Raw genomic sequence first — 17,051 nt, 5'->3', positions numbered from 1 at the left:
AAAATGCAGCTACCTGAGGATAAAGGAGAACTGTACAGGTGTAGCAAGAAATTTTTTAGGTAAACATTTCACCTAGAAAATGCCTTTTTATGTGTGGTGCAGTGGCTTAACATTGGAAAAAGTGAACTAAAAATATAAGCTATTTAAATTCACATAGGATGTCCTCTTAGAAATGCTTAATGATTTTCTTGATTCTAATTGCAGTACAAGGATGAGTGCCCAGATCTCAAATCAAAAGGCAAAATTATCTACATTTTTAAAAATTGAATTACTTTTTTTTTTCTTTTGGCATTTGGGAACTAGAAAACAAAATAATCCCATAGGCAAAAGAAAAATTGATTAAAACATTTTGAGATTGCTATTTATATATATTTACCATGTCATAAAAACAGCACTCACGTAAGAAAAAAAAATTCTTTGGCTTTTAAACCAAAGGAAAAAACCGGTAGTAAAATGGATACTAAGGAAGCTAAATCTAGTTTTAAATTACAGCTCTACCTTCAGAGATGATAAAACAAAATCATCCACTCCAGAGAATAAGGATAATTCACTCATTCTTCTTCCTTCCTTCCTCCCTGCCCATCTTTCATGATTTCTTCCTTCTTTCCTGCACTTTTATTCCTCTCAAAATGTGACTGCTTATTATATAGCAGACATAGAGTAGGGTGCTGAGGTGATAGAAATAAAATAAATTTCTTCCACTTAGGAGATCAGTTGCAAAAGATAAGCCTAACATATGAAATTGGTACAATGCAGTATGTGCCATAACAGAGGTTTACTCAAAGTGAAGTGAGAAACCCCTATTTCCATCCACGTGTCAAGGCAAGGAAGAAGGACTCACCAGATGCCTTTAAGGTCTTGACTCTGATCCTTGTCAAACTTCAGCTTCCCTTATGCCATGAGAACAGGAGAACAGATGATGTTGACAAGAAACTGCCCAATGCAGTAAATCCATTGGAAGGTCCCTACGAGGTAGTCCCAGTAGAGATAGAAGTGGACTCTCTGCCAAATACCAATGTCCCCATGGCAGATATCTTCTATATCTGTTAGGAAATAGGAAGCACAGACTTAGGAGAACAAATATGAGGGATTATGGGCAAAGGATCAGCATAGAGAACAATGACCCATACCACAAAAGGAAGACTGGTAATATATAATTATAATAATGTCTTACATTGCACAGTAGGTCAGAATTTCACATCTCTCTCATACACAGCTTGTCTTTAAGCCTCAAAGCAAACCTGTAAGACAAACAAGAAAGATATTACATTTTTATTGCGAGTTGGGAAATCTGAAGTTCCAACAAGTTCAATGAGTTGCTTAGCCTCCTATGAGTCCAGGGATTTCTCTTCTGCTTCTTATATTCTAATGGCAGCCGTGGTCTGGGGGTATGCATGCTGCTGCTGCGGGAAAGATCAGTTCTCCAGGTATCATGGTTCCTGAGTTTGATTCTTATTTTTGCCATGCTTGCCTTTACAGCAAAGACAAAAGGCCACTGTATTTTTCTATTATGGAGAGGAGAAAAACCATAATCAGTAAACATCCATGGAGGCCTGATTTGTTAAGTGCTTGGTTTTTTTGTTCTTGTTTTGTTTTGTTTATTGCCATTTCCTGATTTGGGCATATGCGTAACAATGTACAAAATTTGCCATGTTGTTTTATCACCTGTACTGTTAATATTCACCTGTATTGTTAATATCCTGATTTGGGCATATGTGTAACAATGTACAAGTTTTGCCATATTGGTGTGTCACCTGTATTGTTAATATTCCTTCAACTTACACTTTTTACTTTTTAGCTTAAATCAACTTATCTTAAAGGAAAATTTATCTCTTACTCCAATTAGAGAGAAAGCACCAGACAAAAACAACAAAAATAATAATCATACTATTAAATTGTAATGATAATGTTGTCTACCTCAAACTCTTAGACTGATGCCACTCCCATTCATTAAAAAAAAAAAAGAAGAAGAAGGAAAGAGATATTTGTCAGTACTAGAGAGCAGCTGCTGATATGGGGGCATGAAACTGAAAAATTCTCTTTGACGATAATCAGAAGGTGGGGAGAGACAGGAAAAGAGCTTGCCCATTGTATGATTCCTTGTCATTTAACACCATCTCAACATACTACCTAGAAACACCTCTAACACACAGCTCATAGTTTGGGATACACTAACGTTGTAATTTTTTTCTTCTTCATGTACACAGTATATAGAAAACGCTTAATACATACGAACATCGGACAATTAAGTTCGCGAACTTTCCACTGTGCGCTTACATTGTGGAAAATTCACAAATCTAATTGTCCCACTGGTATAATGTTAAATATATGTTAAATCAAAAGCTGGACTGACTATCTCTTTAGTACCTTTGTCTGGCCAGATCAACTTTATAATCCTAATGGATGATATCAGACTTTCAGCACAAACGTGAAAATTCCAAGCGCAAAATAAATACTTAGCAATAACTTGTTGATAAATATTTGGATCTATATGGACAGAACAAAAAGGCATGTATTCCCACAATCAAACTGAATGATTGGGATGAAGGAGCCTGTATAATTTGTGCTGTGCAGAATCTAATGGGATATATGCTATTTCTATTTTTCCATTAGTATGTAAGTTGAGATACAGAAAGTTTCACATAGAACTCAAAGAAAAAAGTAAATTAAATATGTTAGCTATAGTATCAATATTATGAAAAAAATCTATTGCTTCTTTATTGACTCATCTGCTTAGGAAAGCTGACCTTTATTTAATTAGAATGTCTAATTTAGACTTGTCCCCAAAATGACTGTGGCACATGTTCACTGTCAAACACTCAACTGCTATTCTTGTTGACATTTTTCATTAATTCTGTCCTAACTGCATCCAGGAAACATAGTAAGGTTATACTATGGTTTAAAGATAAAGAGAGTTCTGTAGAGCAATGAAAAGAATGTGTTTCACATATTAATACTGCGTTTCAGAGAACCTAGAGGTGGAATACAAGGAAACAGGTCTTTTGAGAATGATAAATATTATCCTAATTCAGAAACATTACAGTGGCATTGAAAACTGAATAAAGACAAATGTGTGGAATCTAAAATTGAATGCATTTTAATGTAGAATAAAATAAAAAATGAGTGTACATTAGATCACCAGTAAGGAAAAAAGTGAATGAAAAGAAGACAAATTTTGGAATGATACATACAGGTAAATATTAGGAGATACTGCACACATATGTTTTGAGTTCTAGGTAATAGCAATCTAGTACTTTTTAAAAAAATTTTAAACCATACAGGTTAAAGACTGGGTCACAGAAAAACAAAGTAAATACATGTTTCTATGTACTTCAAATGTTCAAATGTTTATATAACTTACAAATTATGGAAATAAAAAGACATGGAATTGCTGTGATTAAAAAAAATTAGCAACCTATTAGTCCAAAATTAATCATTATTCTGCCAAAATCCATGGAGATAAACTAATCAATGACCATTCTACTCATGTTCAGCGCTGTGATTCTACATGTATACAAGATGGTAAAGGAGAAACTGGAATGAAACAAACACAACTTTAAAATATTGAGGAAACCTGCATTGCTGATGGGAATGCAAAATGGTACAGCCTCTTTGGAAGACAGTACAGAACTTCTCACAAACTAAACATACTGTTACCATATGATCCAGCGTTCACACTCCTTGGTATTTTTCAAAGGACTTGAAAACTTATGTTTGTCCACACAAAAACCTGCACACAGATGCTTATAGCAGCTTTATTCATAACTGCCAGAACTTGGACACTACCAAATGTCCTTCAATAAGTGAACAAATAAACTGTGGGAAATCCAGACAATGAAATATTATTCAGCCCTAAAAAGAAATGATCTATCAAGAAATGAAATGACATGGAAGAACCTTAAATATATATTTTGACGTGAAATCACCCAATCTAAGTAGGCTACATACTGCGCAATTTCAACTGTATGACATTTTGCAAAAGATAAAACTACGGAGACAGTAAAATGATCAGTGTTTGCCTGGGGTGTGTGAAGGGGAGAAGATGAATCATCAGGATACAGAGGATTTTAAGGGCAGTGAAAATACTCTGTGTGCTATTATAATGATGGATATACGTCATTATACATTTGTCCAGACCCACAGAATGTACAACACCAATAGTAAACCCTAAAATATCAATGGACTACAGTGATTATAATATGTGAGTATAGGTTCATCCTTGGTAACAAATGCACCCTTCTAGTAAGTGGTGTTGATATTGGAGGAGGCTGTGCATGTGTGGGCGTAGAGGGTGCTCTGTATTTTCTTCTCAGTTTTACTGTAAACCTAAAATTGTTCTAAAAATCAAGTCTTTGAAAAGAATATTTAAGGAAACCAATCGTGTTCAAAGTAAAGATATTGGCAAAGTGACAGTGCTGTGCAAAAGTCTTCTTAGATTTGCAGATTATGTTTTGTGAAGTAAACTCAAATGCACTTAGATGCATTACTTTCTCACAAAAGGGTGATAAGCTAATTTTATGGAGCTGTATATAGGGAAATTTTATCTTCAGATGAGCCCCTATGTTTAAAATTTCAAAAAGTGGTAAGAACTATTTAATGTAAAGTCTTAGAGTCATAAAACTGGATAGAAATAAACTTTAGAGGACATTTCGAAGTGCTCCTCATTCAATAATATTTCATTATGATGTACAACTCTCAGCAAAGTGATCGGTCTTATTCATTAACAAATGTTTGCTGTGTGCTTTCTGTATGTCAGACACAGTTTCAGCGTCTGGAAATTTGTTTCTGCCTAACCAAACTACCTTATTTGGCACAGTGAAATTTATGAGAAAGTTCTTCCTTACTTCATTGTTCCAGATTATGCCGTTGAAGCCATAAGTGCACGTCCTCTCTCAGAAGACATCCTCCAAGGTTAAGGAAAACGTCCCTAATTTACCAGTCATTTAACCTTTACACTTTCACCTGTGCTCTCAAGACAGAATTCCAATAACCTCTCCTCTAATTCATAAATAATTTAAAAATTAACGCTTTCTGCTGGAGATGCAAAGTACAATTTAGATTTAAATACAAATGCAATTTAGATTTAATGGGAGAATTGGGGCATGTAAATACCACAATCAGAGCAAGAGAACAGGGTGCTGAGTGTGTTTTATTGATGAATAAAACAGGGAACAAGGAATCAGGATTGCAGTTATAGTCCCAAAACTGTTACTTTTTGTGTTACCATGAGAAAAACATTTACCCTGTCTCAGTTTACCCATATGGAAAGAAAACCTGCTTTTCCTTTCTGATGTGAACCTTAACTAGATTATTAAAGCCGTTGGAACTCACTTCTTTCCATATATAAAATGATACACAATCAAAAAATAAATACTACATCTATTCATAAAGGTGTTTTGGGTCAGAATGCTCAGTTTCCAAGGCTGAGATAAATGATGCAAAGCCATCTATATGGGTTGCCAGAGTATCACATTCTAATGGTTCAAGAATTTAGCAAAGTGCTCCAAGTCCATGGGTCAAAGCTAATACACAGAGTCCATTTCAGGAGAAAGATGATGGATGACCAAATAAAGAAATAAAGTCCCCTCTTCCCCACCAACTCACACCCACAAGGTGATGAGCCTCAGTGTTCCGGGGAAGAGCACAGATACAGAAAGCCTACGTGCTGGAAAACATTTAGTAAGATAAATAAGCAGTAAACTGTGGGAAAGGGCTAATTAGATGTAGGGAAAGTGAGACAGTTCTCCCAGACAGTCAGCCTGTGTCAGTGGTCAGTTCACAATTCTTTGGCCCAGAATTCTTGAGTCACGGTTACTCAAAGGCCGAGAAGAGGGACTTTCTCAATATCTCACAATCATCAATGGTCTTTCTTCTTTCCTGGGAGGCTAGTTTCCCCTAACTGGCTCTTATATACCAGAGAGTTCTGTTCCACCACTATCGCCCAAGTATCTTTTAGGGTTGTGCTGTTCCTAGACTTGGAAAAGGAGCCAAAAACAAATGGGAAAGGGTTCTGCAACACCGAGCTGTTTCTGAACTCAACGTTTTGCTCCCACTCAGGTCCTACCCTCTGGCAATCTTCTTCTTCCCCCCTTCAAACTCCTACAGCCATGGAAGACCTCAGGTCAGGTCAGCACCATTCTACCCTTGAAATGGATGGAGTCGGTAAATCAAAAACTGCTTTACCAGACTCAGCTCTTGCCTAAACCTAAAATGTCCTCCCTCTGCTTTTCCTCTGATTTTTCTCTTGGATCCATCGACCATTTCGCTTTGAGTATGCCTCACCCCTCTGTTAATAAAAGCACAGACCTCCTCTCTTTCATTGAGCAGAGTCACGTTGTTGTTAGTTCTGTTTTGGGTTTAGCTATGGGAATACTGACCACAAAAGGATTGGAAAGGGATTTTAGAGATTATCTAGCCCATATTCTCCATCTGGTGTCTGATCACCCCAATGCACCTGCCAGGGTCTGTTCCAAACCTCTAGTTAGAGGTAATTAGAAAGTCCTTTTTGTCAGTTATACCTCACTAAGGCTGGAAAAGAAAAAGTCCTTGAATGAAGAGCTAAAAAAAGGAAACATGTTTAGGCAAAGAAATTACAAAAAGTTTCTGGGTTAATATAAGTAGAAAGGCATCCGATTCCCCAGTTTAACCTGATAATTCTTTATAATTATTTTTTTTATTAAAAAAATGAATCAAGTTCTTTTATTTTTGTCTCTAATATATAAAATGGGACCAATAATGCCTTTCCCTGACTACCTGGTAGAGTTGTCATGGAAACTTAATGAAATAACATATAGCAGACTCCCACTTCGGCCTAAATTGGGCCAGTGCTAGAGTTAGTGTGAGCACACCTTGTGAGTGGATAGGGGATGGAATCTACTCAAAAAATCCATGTACTTGGCATAAACACCCCTGTAGATGGAAGAAGAGAGGAAAATGTAGCATAAAATACCGGGAGTGCCAAAAAAATGTATACACATGACTTATATTCATCTTTTGTTATCGGTACATATTGAGTATTACAATTTTAATACAGTTTTTTCCTTTCTTAAAATGTGTATACATTTTTTTTTTTTGGCACCCTCTGTATGTTAAACCAAAGCACTCTCTCCGCTTCCATGGAGCTCACAGCACCCCTCTGGCACCTTCAAGGTCCAAAAGGATATTAGCATTCTTATGGTAAACAGGGGCACTAGTGAGCACTTTACATTTTTGAAAATAATTTGGAGAACAGAGAACATTAACAAAGAACTTGGTACACATGAGAAAGAAAACAATGGACAACTTGTAATGCTGTGTTTCCCTGAAATAATACCTAGCTGGACAATCAGCTCTAATGCATCTTTTGGAGCAAAAATGAACATAAGACCCGGTCTTATAGTAAAATAAGACCCAGTCTTATTTTACTATAAGATATAGACCCGGTCTTATAGCAAAATAAGACTGGGTCAATATAGTATAGTATAGTATAGTATAGTATAGTATAGTATAGTATAGTATAGTATAATATAATATAAATATATATATATATATAATATAGTATAATATAATAATATAATACTGGGTCTCATATTAATTTTGCTCCAAAAGACGCATTGGAGCTGATTGTCCGGCTAGGTCTTATTTTCGGGGAAACAGGGTAGTAATGGTTGGCACACAGTATTTTAAGACAAGGTCAGACATCTCCTTGGGACTACCAGAAACAGCAAGGTAGGAGGGGCTGCTGGCTTATGTGCAAGCGAAGGCAAGATGCCACCACAAGTGGTTTATAATGTTAACATCACTTTTTTGTATCCAAGGAATAAAAGTTAAATTCTTTATATTAAAGCGCTTTGAAAACTACAGAGCTCTATGCCAAAGTAATGTAATACTATGCTTTTAAAATGAATAAACCTCTGGGCATGATTTCCCAATTATAGATGCACAATTTTAAAAGAAAAAATATACAAAACCTATCAGTCCCCTGAAAATAATGTGCAAATCTGAACAACTATGGAAATACAGAGAAAACAGGTTGCCTTACTTTTCTCCTGACCAAGCTTCTTTCTATTTTTAGACATGTATAGAAGTGCTGCTCTTGAACAGCTAATTAAGAGCTAAAGGGGAAAGTTAATGCAGGAGAAATTCTTTTTATTAACTCATACACTGCATTAATTTCCTCTGGAATAATCTGCGGGGGCAGGAATAAAAAGTACTAAGGAATCCTTTCTCCCCTTTAAGCAAACCTTTCTTATTTGTCTGTTTCTGTTTTGTTTTTATTTTTTAAATTTTTATTTTTTCAGTTACATTAATATTAATTTATATTGGTTCCATGTGTACAGTGATCAGCATAGCGGTGAGAGATTTATATAATTTATGCAGTGATCCCCCCGATTAGTCTAGTACCCACCTGGCACTATACATAGTTGTTGCAAAATTACTAACTATATTCTCTATGCTGTACTTTACAACCGTAGGACTATTTTGTAACTACCAATTTGTGTTTTTTTCACCTTTTACACTCAGCTCTGCAAACCCCCTACCCTCTGACAACCATCAGTTTGTTCTCTGTATCTATGAATCTGTTTGTTTTGTTTCTTTTGTTCTTCAGATTCCACATTTAAGTGAGATTATATGGTATTGGTCTTTCTTTGTATGGCTTATTTCACTTAGCATAATGCACTCTGGGTCCATCCATGTTGTTGCAAATGGTAAGATTTCATTCATTTTTATGGCCGAGTAATACTCCATTATTTATATGTACCACATCTTCTTTATCCAGTAATCTCCTGATGGGCACTTAGATTGTTTCCATATCTTGGCTATTGTAAATAGTGCTATAGTGAGGGTAGGGGTGCATATATCTTTTTGAATTAGTGTTTTGGATTTCTAAATTCCAGTAGAATTACTGGATCATAGAGTAGTTCTATTTTTTATTATAGAAATTTTTATTTTAAGGGATGGAGAAAATTTATTTTTATACTTTTAATTATTTTAAACTGTTTTGAGGACCCTCCGAACTATTTTCCATAGTGGCTGCACCAATTTGCAATCCCATCAACAGTGCATGAGGGTTCCCTTTTCTCCACATCTTTCCCACTCTTGTTGTTTGTTGATTTATTGATGATTGCCATTCTGACAAGTGTGAGGTGATAGCTCATTGTGGTTTTAATTTGCATTTCTCTGATGTTAGTGATGTTGATCATCTTTTCATGTGTCTATTGGCCATTTGTATGTCCTCTTAGGAGAAATGACTATTCAGGTCCTCTGCTTGGCTTTTTGTTGTTGTTTTTTGGTGTGTGTGTGTGTGTGTGTGTGTGTGTGTGTGTGTGTGTTATGAGTTCTTTACAAAGTTTGGATATTAACATTTGGCAAATTTGGCAAAGACATTATCATTGGCAAATATCTTCTACCATTCAGTAGGCTTTCTTTTCATTTTGTTGGTGGTTTCCTTTGCTGTACAAAAAATTTTTAGTTTGATGTAGTCCCATTTGTTTATTTACTTTTTTTTATCTTTTGTTTCCCTTGCCCGAGGAGATAGAGAAGAAAAAATATTACTAAGAGTAATATCAGAGACTTTACCGCCAATGTTTTTTTCCAGGAGTTTCTATGATTTCAGGTCTTACATTTAAGTCTTTAATACATTTTGAGTTTATTCTGGTATATGGTGTAGGAAGGTCATCTGGTTTCTTTTTTTGTTTGTTTCTTTTTTTTTGCATGTATTTGCCCAGTTTTTTCAATACCATTTATTGAATAGACTATCTTTACCCCACTGTATATTCTTGCCTTCTTTGTCATAGATTAAATGACATAGGTGTGGGTTTGCTTCTGGGCTCTCTATTCTGTTCTATTGATTGATGTGTCTATTTTATGCCAATACCATGTTATTTTGATTACTATAGCCTTGTAGTATAGTTTGATATCAGGTAGTGTGATCCCTCCAGTTTTGTTCTTCTTTCTCAAGATTGGTGTGGCTATTTGGTCTTTTATGGTTCCACATAAATTTTAAGATTATTTGTCCTAGTCTGTGAAAAATTCCATTGGTATTTTGATAGGGATTACATTGAATCTGTAGATTGTTTGGGGTAGTATGGACATTTTAATGATGTTAATTCTTCCTAACCATGAGCACAGTATATGCTTTCATTTATTTGTATCTTCGATTTCTTCAGTGTCTTATCGTTTTCTGAGTACAGGTCTTTTATTTCCTTGGTTAAATTTATTCACAGTTGTTGTTTTTTTTTTATGCAATTGTAAATGAGACTATTTTCTTAATAGCTCTTTCTGACTGTTCATTATTGGTGTATAAACAATGCAACCAATTTCTGAATATTAATTTTGTATCCTTCTACTTTACTGAATTTATCAGTTCTAATAATTTTTGGGGGTAATCTTCTGGATTCTCTCTATATAGTATTATATCATCTGCAAATAATGACAGTTTTACTTCTTCCTTTCCAATTTGGATGGGTTTTATTTACTTTTCTTGTCTAATTGCTGTGGTTAGGACTTCCAATATTATGTTGAATGAAACTGGTGAAAGTGGGCATCCTTGTCTTGCTCCTGATCTTAAGGAGAATGCTTTTAGCTTTTTCCTGTTGAGTATGACGCTCGCTGTGGGTTTGTCATATATGACCTTTATTATGCTGAGGTATGTTCTCTCTATTCCCATTTTGCTGAGAGTTTTTATCATAAATGGATGTTGGATTTTGTTAAACGCTTTTTCTGCATATATTAATATGATCATATCATTTTTATCTTTAATTTTGTTTATGTGGTGTATCACATTAATTGATTCATAGATATTGAACCAAACTTGCATCCCAGGAATAAGTCCCACGTGATGATGATGTATGATTTTTATTCACATAGCAGTCTAGATCAATGCAGGGAGCCAAACCAGAGAGACAGTGCCTTTGTCAATTCTGCAAACTAAATATGGTCAGCTGTGGCTGCCTGACAGAATCCCAATTCTGCTCTTAATCTAAACCTGGAGTAGAATGTCCCTAATGCATCAGCATTTACTTCCAGGATGGATAGGGGCACAGTACTAGGCTTTGTTTGTAACAAATGTCAGTCACTTTATCAACATTCTGAAACAAAAAACAAATTACTCAAGACATCCTGGTACATGGAAGCACTAAACAAACATTTATCATTAATTATTTAATTTATCCAATGCTGAGTGACTACTCATTGCCAACGCTGTGCCAAGAGATGAGGAATAAAGTAGTGAAGAAGACAAAGTCTTCCTCTCACGGAAATGAATGCATAATAAATGCATTAACAAATAGAGATTGTATTTTCAGATAGTGTCAAATGCTATTAATAAATAACTAAGGTGGTCAGTGAGTATGAGATGGTATGAATCATGTAAAAATCTTAGGGCAGGAAGCACAGCAAATGTAAAGGGCTTGAAGAAGAAATGAGATTGGCAGACTGGAGAAACAGCAATGCAGGATGGCAGGAGCAAAGAAGAACACGAGAGAGTAAGTTCCAGAGATGGGGGACTTTGTAAGCTTTTCTAGGCCCTGGTCAAAATTTGAACTGTATCAGAATGTAAACAGAAGTCACTGGAAAGAAGGATTTTAATAGGAAAATAATACATACTGGTTTATGATTAGAAATGGCTCTAACTGCAGTGTGGAGAATGGACAGTAACAGCGGGAGCAGAAGCAAGTCAATAGTAGGGGGCTACTGAATGAATCAATGCAAGGGAAGATGGTATAAGTTGTGATGACAGGTTTTTTGTTTTTTTTTTAATTTCAAGTTTTAGTATAATTATAAGGAATATGGTCCTGTGTAACTTTTTTGAGATTCCTTTCTAAAGAAGTCTGTTGCTAAAGAGGTTGCTAAGGAGACTGAGCATAGCCTGAAAGATTTTTATGCAGAACTTATTTAAATACCAGAGAGTGGAGCAAGGAGTAGTTTCATCCCCTAAAGGAGAAAAATGCATGAGTTAGAAAAGATCAGAGAAAGGGCGTGTCCAAGTGTGCGCAAGCACGTGTGTGTTTGTGTGTGTGTGTGTGTGTGTGTGTGTGTGTTCTAACCACTCCCTGAAGAAAGATGATTGGTGGCATGCCTCAGGGAGACAAACAGAAAAATATTTTTTTTTAATTCATTTTTTAAATTTATTGGGGTGATAATTGTTAGTAAAATTACATAGATTTCAGGTGTACAATTCTGTATTACATCATCTATAAATCCCATTGTGTGTTCACCACCCAGAGTCAGTTCTCCTTCCATCACCATATATTTGATCCCCCTTACCCTCATCTCCCACCCCCCCACCCCCCTTACCCTCTGGTAATCACTAAACTATTGTCTGTGTCTGTGAGTTTCTGTTTCTCATTTGTTTGTCTTGTTCTTTTGTTGCTTTTGGTTTATATACCACATATCAGTGAAATCATATGGTTCTCTGCTTTTTCTGTCTGACTTATTTCGCTGAGCATTACACTCTCAAGCTCCATCCATGTTGTCACAAATGTTCCTGTATCATCTTTTCTTACCGCCGAATAGTATTCCATTGTGTATATATACCACAACTTCTTCATCCATTCATCTATCGAAGGACATTTTGGTTGTTTCCATGTCTTGGCCACTGTAAACAAAGCTGCAATGAACATTGGAGCACACGTGTCCTTATGTATAAATGTTTTCAGGTTTTTGGGTAGAGACCCAGGAGAGGGATTGCTGGGTCATACGGCAATTCTATTCGTAATTTTTTGAGGAACCTCCACACTGCCTTCCATAGCGGCTGCACCAGTCTGCATTCCCACCAACAGTGTATGAGGGTTCCTTTTTCTCCACAGCCTCTCCAACACTTGTTACTATTTGTCTTGTTGATGATCGCCATTCTGACTGGGGTGAGGTGATATCTCATTGTGGTTTTGATTTGCATTTCTCTGATGATTAGTGATGTTGAGCATTTAGAAAAAGAATTTGTCTAGAAAGAAGATATAACTCTTGGTTCAAGAAAAGTTAGAAGTGGATAAGATTCCACTGGCTGATCAATAAAAGACAGTAAGAACAGAGAGATTGAACTCATTTGAGGAAAAGAGCAAAGTGTAGTATTGGAAGAACTGTCTCTCCCTAGAGATAGTATAATATGACGTAAGAACATAATATGAATAAGAACCTAGACTTTAAATTTGACAAACATTCAGCAGTCACTTAAAAGCTGTGAGACCTTGGAAAAGTTTGCTGAATCTTGATGAGTTTTGGTGTCCTCAACTGCCAAATGAGGGGGAAAAAAATTATCGTGCTAGTTGTAGCTGAAAAGGTTAGTTGCCCATCAACATATTCATGCTCTTTTCACAGCCCAGAATCTTAGGCAGACAACTGCCTACTGAGGCCTGTATTACTCACAGTCCTCCTCACTGCTTGCTCCTCCTCCCAAACCACCTCCCATGTGAGTTCTTCTGTCTAGTGGAGTATGTCTTTGCCATTTGCAAGGCAGCTTTTAGGAAGTATTTGTGCTACAACACATGCTCTTTTGTCCCTCCTGGCAGGGTAAATGTGGTAGGTGCTAAAGCCCTAAAGGATGCAGAAAGTATGAGTTATAGAATCACCACCTGGAGGAAAGAACATCACTTAACAGGATCAAGGATTGGACAGTTAGATACATGGAAATAAACTAATTTTAAGTCATTGAATTAGTAAGCCACTAAATTTGGGGGATTATGCAGATAGTGGTTTGTATTTTCATTACCAATACATGTTCTTATTATGAACATCGCGAAGGATGCAGAGTTCGTCACTTGGTAAGGCACGTTTAATAAATTAAACTTCAAACAGTTTTAATTTTGTTCCTGTGGGTAAATTACCGGGCCCCTCTGATCTTAATTCACTCATTTGTGAACTACGTCTTCTCTAAATATTTTCTTCTCCACTCTGAACATTCCCAATTCTGTTCATCATTCTTTAAATGGAGAAGTTTTTAGATCTTTCATTATGTTTGTATTTTCTAAAAACTCTCAGTTTGGTCAGTGCTTAAAGAGCACCATTCAGAATTAAATATATTACCATAAGCAAATCTAATAGAGCGGGGTAATAGCCTTGAACACTAGACATCTGTTGTCCTTAAAGATCATATGGAAACAAGTGAAACCAGTGTGTCTACTTATTAAGATATTAATGAGCTAATGAATGAATACAAGTGAGTGTAATGCCTTCATTATATACTGATGCAATCATGTTCTGGAAACTGAGTTTGAATTTCATTGTATTTAACTCATTGTTTTACCATGGGTGTCACCCATCACATTAACTATTCCTCCCAACTTCGCATTATTTCCAAATCTGATAAACATGGCTCTCATATCTCTTTCCAAGCCACTTTCAAAACGCTGGACTGAAATGGCCAAGTCCATTATATTTTCTTCTGGAGTACATTTTTAAATATCCAGACTTTTTAAACATACGTTTCCAAAGCAGCCATCAACCATGTTTATAGTCTGGAACTGATTTTAATACATCGGTAAATTTCTACTTTTTATATCACTAGGCAATTTCCACCTCTTGTTCACCTATCTGTAACTAATACAATATTCAGGGCTGATCTACTCCAGAAGCAAACGCATTCAACAAACATTTAACAGAGCAGTTCTCAAGGGGCACTGCTCTATTAGAAATTTGAGAGTATTTTTTGGTTTTCACAATGATTAGGGGGTCCTCTTGCAATTTAGGGTGTATGGATAACCAGGAAAGCTATATATAGACCTATCCTGCACATTAGAGAATTGTTTCATGTCTGGCAACTATCACAAAATCTCCTGTGGGAAATTCGTGTAGATGAATAATCTCTATATAATATCTGAGCAGAGATCCTAACTCTACTTTGCATATAAATACACACATACACACATACACACACATTCTGTTTTAATTACATAGAAGTTTTCAGAAATGCCATTATGCTATTCAACAAAAAATACCTTCTTAGTAAATCTAACAAGATTTATTTACCCTTTTGGAAAAGCATGTCATAAGTCACAACAAATCTGATGACATTTAAATGGCCTGTGTCGTACAACACTCCTGTGTCGCTCTGCATTTCAGTTGTTGCATTTACACTAAGTCTACGCATATAGGCACTGAGTCATGTATTAGCTTATTTCAATTAATGAAGATAAAAACTGTAAATAATATTCAGGTTAATATTTTCTTCATTAAAGCTAAATGAAATGAAATACTACTCATATTTTTATGAGTAAATGCAATTATCTAACCACCATGTCATCTACTATATCCATCCCTTATCTTTTACATCATGATATGCATGTTATTATATTTTATTATAAGTCAGTTTCTTATTTTTCCTTTATATCAGAGTTAGGACATAATATTGTTGTTTTTTTAATGTATGGAGTTAGGGCATACTATTTAAATTTCAGTACAGTAAATGGGATATTTTAAATTATTTGTTATAAGAAAGGAGAAGTTAGGTATGACTGAATTTATGTGTGTGTGTGTGTGTGTGTGTGTATACATATATATATATATATATATATATATATATATATATATGATTTCTGTGGCTCATTGGCAGGACTAGATAAAGAATAAGAAATAGCTTCTGGTTTAAGGAGCAAACATCTAGATGAGATAGATTAGAAACAGATATGTAATAAACAGAATGATAGATAGGAACAAAGTACAAAAAATACAGAAAAAAGAAGCACCTGATTCCATCTTGACAATGTATCAGGTGCTGTCATTGCCCCTTCGATACTCTCACTGTTCCTGTACCTGTGACAAGTTCTTATTGTAAGCCCCTGTGATTCCCTGTTTGTGAGCTTTCTTTGAACAGCTTTCTCTGAGAATTTTCACTCCTGCTCAGGGCAGGCTGGATGTGCCACCAGTATAATGGCCCCGCCCCTCCCCAGATCAGTTCTCCACCAGTGAGAGAAGAGAGTTGGTACATTCAGACCCCAGTTTCCTCAACTTGCAGGTGGGATAGCTGATGCATTTTCTATACAGTTTTTCAGAGGTTCCCAACATTATTGATCCCCAGCTGCCCACAGTGGTAACATGTGTATTATTATTAATACACAATAATACGCCGTTTCCTTAACTTCTATATATCATTTTCCCACCTTTGTTCCTGTGCATCCTGCATTCACCTCCCAAATAACCCTCTTGACCTCAAGTCCTCATTTTAGAGTACTTCTGCGTAAGTTAAACTAAAGATAGGTTGTAAAATTCATTTGAATTTTGTTCTAAGACCCATTTTCTGCCTCCTTCCCACTCTGCTTTGTATTAATATCTCATGGAACTATATTTCCCAAGCTCCCTTACCAACTGACTTCTATTAGTTTGTGCAATGGAAGTCAATGGTGAAAGACTAAAAAGCCGGAAGAGAGGAGAAGCCAGGCTATTCGTATTTCCTTCATTCTGTGTGATGGCGTTTCCAGCAGCGGCTGTGTCTTCTCTAGTTCGGCTCACAAGGAACAGTGCCTTGTGGCCTCAGGTCCCACCTGGCAGCCCATACCATGGTTGTAGCTCTTGCAGGACAATTCCTGCTCCGAGTCTTTAGGAAACCACCTGTTCCTTGTTTCCTTCTAACATACTGCATCTAAAAAGTTTCAACAGTTTAGTGTTTTTGGAATATTCAGTATAAGATGGTAACAGGAAATGAGCTGGAAAAGTAGGAAGCAGGTTGATGAGGAAGGACCTCAGATGCAAGCTATGAAATTAATCCTGTTAAGTAACATTTCCTGAATTCAAATACTCTTAGATATTTTTTTCTTTCTTTCTTTCTGAGACCTCATCATGGTATTGAGTTATTTGACACAATGTGAATCCTTACTTCCTAATGACAAGATAGTTTTCCATGTCTTTTAGAAGCATAGACTGTGTATTTCCTTTGGGCAACAAAACTAGTTCCCACCCTAGGCAATTGAAATATTTCTTAGGAGATGTGATTGTGATTCATACCTATAGACTCAAAGCAGAAAACAGGAAGGAAATATACAAAATGATGGCAATGCAATGTAATGCGATGGACCTCAGACTGAGGGTTAGGGAGATGTGAGTCTTAGAACCTGTTCTCCCACCTTGAGATGATGAAGACA

The 17,051-nt window shown here is 36.0% G+C and overlaps 1 long non-coding RNA gene across 1 annotated transcript in view; it reads right to left on the bottom strand.

Moving 5' to 3' along the window:
* Positions 1 to 17,051, bottom strand: part of LOC141572377 (uncharacterized) — a 232,831-nt gene that overhangs the window by 80,878 nt on the left and 134,902 nt on the right. Inside the window, exons 2-3 of the long non-coding RNA XR_012497740.1 lie at positions 1,175 to 1,241; positions 842 to 1,043 (exon numbers count right to left, since the gene is read on the bottom strand). This is a non-coding gene — a long non-coding RNA (uncharacterized LOC141572377). The remainder of the gene's footprint in view (positions 1 to 841; positions 1,044 to 1,174; positions 1,242 to 17,051) is intronic.

The sequence above is a fragment of the Rhinolophus sinicus genome, linkage group LG06 (genome assembly GCF_036562045.2).
Source record: "Rhinolophus sinicus isolate RSC01 linkage group LG06, ASM3656204v1, whole genome shotgun sequence".
Classification (NCBI taxonomy): domain Eukaryota; kingdom Metazoa; phylum Chordata; class Mammalia; order Chiroptera; family Rhinolophidae; genus Rhinolophus; species Rhinolophus sinicus.
Note: the sequence above shows the minus strand (reverse complement) of the source record. Positions and strands in the feature narration are given on the sequence as shown.